Here is a 7,541-nt window from a genome sequence, read left to right as displayed (position 1 = left end):
GAGTAGTACATGCATAGATATGGCATAATAAAGTTTTATCATTTCAGTGAAATTTCAAGATTCGGGAGTTTATTTTATTTTATTTATTTATTTTAATTCCATTTATATCCCGCCCTTCTCCGAAGACTCAGGGCGGCTTACAAGCTTAGCAGTAGCCTTCATTCTATGTATATGCCTGCTTTCATACACCCCCCCCCCCCAAGCGGCATTATTACAAAGTCAGCTTAATTGCCCCCAACAATCTGGGTCCTCATTTTACCTACCTCGGAAGGATGGAAGGCTGAGTCAACCTTGAGCCTGGTGGGACTCGAACCTGCACTAATTGCAGGCAGCTGGTTTACTTAAGGAGGCATTAGCCCACTGCTCCACCAAGGCTTGTTGTTGTTGATTCTGTCCACTTTCCCCCAACTCCAATTTAGGCTGGAGATTTGGTATAGTTTCTTTCCCATACATTAGAAACTCTGTACAATGTACAACCTGGGCTTCCTACTATAATTGTTCTATATGTTATTAGGAGATTAGGAGATCTTTGGCAGTTGACCGAACTGTAATATAAATGGATGAAGTTCTTATCTCTACAACATAATAAACAATCATTTTAAACTTCACCCATTAAAATATTCAATATAATTATAAGTATTGACCATTTGTTTCAAAGTATAATTATTTTATTATATTCTGTAGTAGAAAAAAACCCACAGGAAACACTGCAGCCCTTTGTCCTGAATTCTATCTCACTGGGTCTTGCATCCCACTCCCCACCCTTCATCACAAATCAGTCACTTACCTTTTCAGTAGATCTTTGGGAAGTAGATACTCTGCCACACATCCTACAGAACAGGTGTAGAAAGATGTGCAGGTGGTATGTTGCTACCCCAGAAGCAGTGCCATTTTGAGAGTAAACACAATGAATTCCAGAGATTGTGTTTGAGAAGGAGAGTTGGCTGCTCCACTCCTCAACCTTCCTGGAAGCCATAAAGGATCATCCTGGAAGTGAGTGCCATTTCAGAGCTGTCGGAATTCCTGGATTGGGATCATTAGGTGAGGTGATCTCATAGACACCTCACCCAATGACCCTCATGACCAGTAACTGTAATAGATAGGATCCATTACAATTTTTAGTCAAGGGACACTTGTATCTTCCTTTTTTGTGATATTTTCAAAGGAAATCTTTTCTTTCCAGTAATCAGCCAACTGAGATATCAGTCCAATTCTAAGGGATGATGTGAAAATACTTTTAGGGGAAGTTTGAGCTAAAGACCATTTTGCTCAAGAACAGGTTCAGAGGATCAAGATGTAGTGTACAGTATGCTCATTGACAGCAGTCTTTTGATTTACCCTTACTTTTTTGAGTGTCACTAAATTTGCATGGATGCTAACACCATGATGAGCAAGTATTTCAGTATATGTTTAATAGAAAAGTTCACTAAACAGGATCAACAATTAAATTGCCTGGAGAAGTGATGTGTTATTATAGAATATCTATGAATGTGCCAATTGATCATGGAACAGAGCTTGCCAGTAAAAATTGTAATGAGTTGTAAAAATAACTTGTGGACTAAGAAAAGTCCCCTACTCTGTTGGGGACTTCCTCTCACAAGATAGTTGTGCTGAGGAGAATGTTAAGATCCAAAGATTAGGGCAGGCAACCATTGTAGGACAAACCCAGCAGCAAAAACCTCTTTACCATTTATTTTAGACAGGTTTACATCAGCTTGTAACAAAAAAATTCCAGACTCTTTTCATTATTCCCTATCTTTTTATAAGGCTAGCACTTAAGAAATTTTCAGAAAGCACTGTCACACATCAATTGGTTTTCCTGCACAAAAGCCTTTCCTCACTATTTGTCAACTCTGATTGCATTCACAACTGATAAGCTCTAGTTTCTTTAACCACAATCAACTTAAAGTGACAGTTGGAAGGGGTGACCCAACATAACATTTATTTATTTATTTATTTTTGGGACTTATATGCCGCCCTATCTCCCGAAGGACTCAGGGCGGCTTACAACAATAAAAAAACAACAATACAAAAATTAAAAAAGAATTAAATAACAGCCCCAAAATAAATTAACTACAGTTAAAAATTAAAACATATTTAAAAACCCATCATCAATCCAGGTCAGCCTGATGGAAGAGAAAAGTTTTGAGGTCGCGGCGAAAGGACCGGAGGTCCGGGGCCATCCGAAGCTCAAGGGGAAGTTGGTTCCAGAGGGCTGGTGCTCCCACAGAGAAGGCCCTCCCCCTGGGGGTCGCCAGCTGACATTGTCTGGCCGACGGCACCCTGAGGAGGCCCTCTCTGTGTGAGCGCACTGGGCGATGGGAAGTCGTCCCCGGTAGCAGACGGTCCTGCAAGTATCCCGGGCCTAAGCCATGTAGGGATAAACATAAACCAAAAACATTCTCTCTAAATAAAAAATAATCAGTTGCCCATCTACATGAGCAGTTTCCTCCCAGAGGTTAAGTTTCTGATCTATTCTTTTGAAATTCAACAATTAACTAACAAAAATCAGAAATACCTTGATTTTATTTATTATAATATTTTCAATGCAGGCAACTGTTTAGAGGTATATTCATTTCCTTGGCAGGCTTGAATTATAAATATTTTAGGTTTTCCTTGGAATTTAAGACATTTTTCATTGTGAAAATATTTCATCCAGAATGATTTCTTCATTAGCTGGGTCAAAAATAATGTCTTGTCTTCCATTGCTCATGAGGGTAATGAGGCAACAACTGATTTCTTCTCTTGAGGTGTTGAGGTGCTTCTGGAATTTTTTTTTTAGTTCTTTCATTAATTCCTGTTAAAGTAATGAATACTATTAGTAATTGTCTACATAGCACATAACTTTTATAATTACTGGACAGAATTTAAAACAGATGCTTTGTCAGAATCTTGAATAGGATAGGATAGGATAGGACAGGACACGACATGACAGGACAGGACAGGACAGAACAGAATAGAGCTGGAAGGAACCTCAGAGGTCTTCTAGTCCAGTGCCCTGCTCGAGCAGGAGAACATATACCATTTCAGACAAGTGACTGTCTAGTCTCTCCTTAAAAATCTCCAGTGATGGAGGGCCCATGATTTCAGAAGGCAAGCTGTTCTACTGGTTAATTGTCCTCACTGTCAGGAAGTTTATCCTTAATTCCAGCCAATCTCAATGTATACATGTTTGTACTTTGACAATAAAGGTTCATTCATTCAGGTTGCTTCTCTCTTTGGTCAGTTTCTAACCATTGTTTCTTGTCCTGCCTCTGGTGCTTTGGAGAAAAGGATAAGGAATACTGAATGAAAAGAAAATCAAGTAAATTATACTTCCAGTGTCCATACAGTATGTTAATATTTGTACCCCAATTAATATAATATCATTTTGAACTACTTTGTTTTGGACAAACTTCCATAGCTGCTAGTTTAGAAATCACAGTGTTACTCCACGTACATACATACACATGTATACACTGCTTCCAAGAAAATTATATTAGTGTGACCATCTGGTCAACAAGTTGAACCTGACTTGTGTTGACCTGATAGTCACACCAATGTAATTTTCTTGGAAACAGTGTGTACATGCTTTGAAATTGCCTCATTTCATTTGATTTCCTTTTAGAATATATAAAGCCTTTCAAAGAACAGCAGGGTTTTCTTTCTTTCTTTCTTTCTTTCTTTCTTTCTTTCTTTCTTTCTTTCTTTCTTTCTTTCTTTCTTTCTTTCTTTCTCTCTCTCTCTCTCTCTCTCTCTCTTTCTTTCTTTCTTTCTGTTTCTTTCTTTCTCTTTCTTTCTTTCTTTCTTTCTTTCTTTCTTTCTTTTTCTTTCTTTCTTTCTTTCTTTCTTTCTTTCTTTCTTTCTTTCTTTCTTTCTTTCTTTCTTTCTTTCTATTTTTTCTTTTCTTTCTTTTCTTTCTTTCTTCATTTTTCTTCTTTCTTTCACCACCCAGAGATGTGTGGATTGAGATAGGTGGCTATAAAAATTTAATAAGTAAATAAATACGTTCTTGTTATTTCTTGGAAGGCTCCTATTCAAGTCCTAACTAGGATTGATATGTTCTAAGACTATAGAAGTCAAACAGGTATGAATCTTGTTGCTAACTCTTCTGAGCAGTGCTAATGGGCAAAATGTGCTTTTCATACCTCTCCAATTTTAGGGTCAATTGGCTGTTGTGAATGAGGTATTTCCTGAAAGGGCGGAGAAAGCAAGTTTACTGCACCAATTCCTTCTCTGCATAATGGAAGCACCAACTTGCTATCTCCCACAATGTTTGTCCAGTGAAGAAAATGTGCAGTTTCTCAAATGCCCTTTGCTTCATCAACTAGGAAATAATACACTTTCCCTTCAATTCTATAATCCAAAACCACTATTCCGTGCATATTGATGCAGGCTTTTAAGCCAGCTTGGTAATTGTAAGGTACACACCTGTCCGGCCACCTGATTGGCCCAGGGGCAGCGCGGGAAACCTGAGCCTGCGGGTTGGACAGCACCGGGCACGCTGGACATATAAATACCAGCAATGGGGCAGGTAGGGCCAGTTTGGCCATGTGTACCTGAATAAACAAGTTAACAGCAGTCCATCTCAGCGTGTTCACTCGCCCAACCGACTGGACACAACAGTGGCGATGAAGGTGGGATCGGCAGCGGCAGAGACAGAGCGCGAGACGAGCAGACGCAGAGCGGGAAATTCAAAGAGACGTCAGTAGCGAAAACCCCGAACCCAGCGGAAGAGAATGGCGCAAGTTGGCTCAATCCGGGAATTCGACCCCTAGTACCCAGAGGACTGGGAGGAATATGTGGGACAGGTCGAGGGGTACATGCTGGTGAACGGAATCACGGACGATCGGAAGAAAGCTGCCGCGTTGCTAACGATTAGCGGGACGCCGGTCTACTGGGTCGCCGTGGGATTATGCCAGCCAGCAGCGGTAGCCAGCGTCTCTTATGCCGAACTCCTTGGGAAACTGCGCGAACATTTCACCCCGAAAAGATCCGAACTATTCTGGAGGAGGATCTTCGAAAAACGGAACAAGAAACTGGGGGAATCAATAACACAGTTCGTGGCAGCAGTGAGAGAAGCCGCGCTCCGCTGCAAGTATGATAACCTGGAGGTGCGCATTCGAGACCGAGTGGTTCTGGGCTTACGCGACGAACAACTCCAGAACAGAATCATATCCAAGCCCACGGGGAACTTACAAGAAGTCCTCGATGAGCTGCTCACCTACAAGAGCACCGGGCAACGCGACCCCCCCACAATAGCAATGGCACGACCGGATCCATCCACCAAGAGTGCCTTGTGGACAGTGGGGTGGAGGACTACCCATGGGAGACAGACATCAACGAAGTCACCCGACGGTTCGGTAAAGCCACAGTGAAACCCCAGCGAGCGGACGACAACGATCGGAACAACAGGAGGCCACCTCCCCCGCCAGCAAGACCACCGAGGGAAGGCCCGAACAGGCACACCATCGACGGGGCAGGTAGGGCCAGTTCGGCCACGTGTACCTGAATAAACAAGTTAACAGCAGTCCGTCTCAGCGTGTTCACTCGCCCAACCGACTGGACACAACAGTAATGAAATAAAAAGATTTTTAATTTGCTAAGAAGTTAGTACCCAAGTGGACAAGGAAATTTTCCCTTCACACAGAAATGTTGGCCTAAGGTCTTTTTCTAACACAAAAAGCACAGAAATAATCAAGGATGGGTAGAATGTTCCATTCATCTTCCTTTTGAGAGGGAAAGTGGCCGATCCATTATAGTTTTTAATTTTCACAGATGGAAATAATTCATGTATTTCTTATTAGTACAATTGTTGCACTACATACAAATCATTTTAATTTTCATTGATTTGAAATTCTGAAGTCTGCTATCAGTCTGCTAATGTTTACTGATTAAGTATTCATAATGAAAGCAATCTGCTGATTGTGCATCTCATAGCATTCCTGAAAATTATAGTTGAATATTTGTTGAAAGTCAGTTGAAGGTTTTCAAAACATCAGACAAGCTTTTAAATTGTTGTAGAGATCAAGCCAAGTATAATCTTTCAAAATATAGTATTTTATGTATAATCAGTCATTCATGTATAACATAGCCCAGCTATTGTTCACTTATTCTTGCTTGCTTTCTGTATGTGCTCCATTGTATTCTAAATTGTGCCGACCAAATAAAATGTTTACTTTAAAGTGTGTTGTTTCAAGAGAAAGCCTAGGGAAGAAACTGCAACACTTCCTTCATTTTCCATCCCCTTCCCCCACTCCTCCCCCATCCTAAATGTAACAGCTCTTTGCCTCTCTGATGGCCTGCAAAGTAACAGTGAATGGGCTAATTGCCAGATATTGAGCTATTGTGTGTTCAAGCTGAGATGCAGAAATGTAATGGAGCTAGGATAGATAAGGAGATTCAAAGGAACTTTTTAGATGCCCAGGAAGCTTGTAATGAGTATTAGTTATATAAAAAAGAATTGTTCTGATTAGGTGCCCTTCCTTTCTCCGCTGTCTCACAACAGTGCCTCTCACAAGAGATTGAAGCGCCCAGCCTATAACTTTGATCAAAGGAATAAAGCTGTATTCTTATGCAGAAGCCTCGTATTCAGAGTCTCACTGGTTTTTATTTGGATTCTGAGCTGAAAAACCTTACACATTCTCAAGACAGATTTCTTTTTCTCCAAAAGAGGAGGTGGAGGTTTTTGTAACCTGACCTTTTATTTAATTTTAACAAGCTTAGTGTGTGTGGGGGGGAAACAATTGGATCATGCACAGCACAAGTTGTGACCCAACCATTCATAAAATAGCTATGGCTAATCAGAAAACCTCTTTTTCTGAAAGCTGAACTGATGAGACTAAAAAAAAATATGGAAAAAATGTTTACAACAAAAATCTGATTGAAAGTAATTCCAAGAATGATGCACATTCTTGGATGACAAAACAACAAGGTTCAGACTTGAAATAGTATACAGCAGAATTGAATAAATTAAAGTATTGTGCATTATGATTTCAGGGATCAGAAGCAGAACTGATTTTTGTGCAATGGAGCAAGTACTAAAATATAATATCCTAATTCTTGTGAGATTTGAGTTGCCCCGGGGTATCTTATAAAATTTGGCATTTCATTTATCTTGTGACATTTACTAATTCATGTTTATAATTGTGGGTGGGATGTCTTATGGATACCACGTAAGAGTAGTACACATGTCATGATGCTAATGGGTATTACGGTGCCTGGGAAAAATATATTGTTTGGTAACCCACAGGGAAAATAGAGAAAACATTCTGAGCCTTTTTTGGCATGTTTTTAGATCAAAAGTTGAGATTAGTAGTATGCATGCAGGATCACAATTTTTCTTTAATTAAAATCTAAAATTAATGCAAAATATTAGTGGAGCACTTGGGCTGGCACCAAAGAAGAGATCTCAATTCCTAGAACAAAGAAAAGAGTTTTGAAGACAATGTCAAAGAAACACATGTGCTAAAATGATGGTTATCCAGTGGGATTTTGAAGCATAACATTGAGGTGTCAGGAAAAGAGTTAAGTGAACCCATAATTTACTCTGGTCACTTTTT

The sequence above is a fragment of the Vipera ursinii genome (genome assembly GCF_947247035.1).
Source record: "Vipera ursinii genome assembly, chromosome: Z".
Lineage (NCBI taxonomy): Eukaryota > Metazoa > Chordata > Lepidosauria > Squamata > Viperidae > Vipera > Vipera ursinii.
The sequence above is the reverse complement of the archived record's forward strand: the minus strand, read 5'-3'. Positions refer to the sequence as shown.